This window comes from Triticum urartu, chromosome 3 (genome assembly GCF_003073215.2).
Source record: "Triticum urartu cultivar G1812 chromosome 3, Tu2.1, whole genome shotgun sequence".
NCBI lineage: Eukaryota > Viridiplantae > Streptophyta > Magnoliopsida > Poales > Poaceae > Triticum > Triticum urartu.
Genome location: NC_053024.1, coordinates 7,457,865 through 7,460,368, shown reverse-complemented (window position 1 = coordinate 7,460,368; position 2,504 = coordinate 7,457,865).

The window sequence follows — 2,504 nt, the reverse complement described above, 5'->3', positions numbered from 1 at the left end:
ATACGGATATGCAGATCTCCTACCATTTTAACCGACTTTGTGTAACCCTAACCCTCTCCGGTGTCTATATAAACCGGAGGGTTTTAGTCCGTAGGACAACATACACAACAACAATCATACCATAGGCTAGCTTCTAGGGTTTAGCCTCTCCAATCTCGTGGTAGATCTACTCTTGTACTACCCATATCATCAATATTAATCAAGCAGGACGTAGGGTTTTACCTCCATCGAGAGGGCCCAAACCTGGGTAAAACTTCGTGTCCCTTGCCTCCTGTTACCATCCGGCCTAGACGCACAGTTCGGGACCCCCTACCCGAGATCCGCCGGTTCTGACACCGACACTAGGGCTCCAGCGGAGCTGTTCTGCCGGGAAAACATCCCTCCGGGAGGGGGAAATCGTCACCATCGATCCTCTCATCGGGAGGGGGTCAATCTCCATCAACATCTTCACCAGCACCATCTCGTCTCAAACCCTAGTTTGCCTCTTGTATCCGATCTTTGTCTCAAAACCTCAGATTGGTACCCGTGGGTTGCTAGTACGTAGTGTTGATTACTCCTTGTAGTTGATGCTAGTTGGTTTATTCGGTGGAAGATTATATGTTCAGATCCTTTATGCACATTAATACCCCTCTGATTATGAACATGAATATGATTTGTGAGTAGTTACGTTTGTTCCCGAGGACATGGGAGAAGTCTTGTTATAAGTAGTCATGTGAATTTGGTATTCGTTCGATATTTTGATGAGATGTATGTTGTCTTTCCTCTAGTGGTGTTTTGTGAACGTCGACTACATAACACTTCACCATTGTTTGGGCCTAGGGGAAGGCATTGGGAAGTAAAGTAGATAATGGGTTGCTAGAGTGACAGAAGCTTAAACCCTAGTTTATGCGTTGCTTCGTAAGGGGCTGATTTGGATCCATATGTTTCATGCTATGGTTAGGTTTACTTTAATTCTTCTTTCGTAGTTGCGGATGCTTGTGAGGGGTTTAATCATAAGTGGGATGCTTGTCCAAGCAAGGGCAGTACCCAAGCACCGGTCCACCCACATATCAAATTATCAAAGTAACGAACGTGAATCATATGAGCATGATGAAAACTAGCTTGACGATAATTCCCATGTGTCCTCGGGAGCGCTTTCCATTATATAAGAGTTTGTCCAGGCCTGTCCTTTGCTACAAAAAGGATTGGGCCACCTTGCTGCACCTAGTTTACTTTTGTTACTTGTTATCCGTTATGAATTACCTTATCAGAAAACTATCTGTTACCGATAATTTCAGTGCTTGCAGAGAATACCTTACTGAAAACCGCTTGTCATTTCCTTCTACTCCTCGTTGGGTTTGACACTCTTACTTATTGAAAGGACTACGATAGATCCCCTATACTTGTGGGTCATCACTCCTCCGATCCCACTGGCCTCCTCCCCCTCCTCCTCTCTCCTCCCTCCTCCTCCTTCCTCCTCCCTCCCCCTCCTCCCTCCATCTCTATTTTTCCTGTTTTTTCCTATAGTTTTTTTACTATCGTATAATGTATTTTTTACTATTTTTAGTAAGTGTTTAATATAATTAGTAAGAAAATTAATACAACTAGTTTATTTTTAGTAAGAACTAGTTGAATTAATAGAACTAGTGTATTTTTAGTAAGAGAATTAATAGAACTAGTTGAACTAGTTTATTTTTAGTAAGAACTAGTTTATTTTTATTTATTGTAAGTGTTTAGTTGAATTAATAGAACTAGTTTATTTTTAGTAAGAAAATTTATGTTTAGTTGTCATTTTTTAGTTAAAGCAATTATTTTGCATCGATGTCGACGATGCCTATCCCGCATCCTCGTCGTCGACTCGGCGGAGGACACCTTGATCAGAGGGGCCATGCCCGGGACTAGGCTCCGTCGGGCTGATACTGAAAGGTGCTACCTACCAGGGGGCGCAGCTTGGTGAGGAGCCATCCCGTCGTTGACTCGAACCTTCTTTGGTGGCGGTCGCGTGGGCCAGTGACGGTGCAGAGGCTTGGGGACCCCGCGGAGGTGGTACTTCGCCATGTCAGCGAGGAGGATGCACACGTCCGTCGCTACATGGTTGCGTTAGAGGGCAGGTTCTTCAGGTATCTCACTGGAGCTATGATCATGTGATGGTTCCTTCTCTTTGGCTGTCCACCACCCGCGCCGATACCCGTCATTCGCTAGGGTTTTTGTTGTATTAGTGATGTTATATGTATGATACTATTTGAGATGTATTAGTGATAATATTCGACGATGTATGGACGCAAGAGATGATTTACTTTTGCTTATTGAATGCATGCTAATTTGAATACTTATTTATTTTATGATTTTCTTTTGCTTATTGAATGCTCAAATTGGAGAAGTACTCCTATTTTGAATGCTCAAGTTGGACCTAACCATGCAAGGTGTATGCATTTGATTAGTTGATAGCTTATAGGGTTTTTGTTTTTGCAGAAACCAAGGAGCCCCTCCATCATCCCCGCCGTCCTCCCCGTCACCGACCCCCT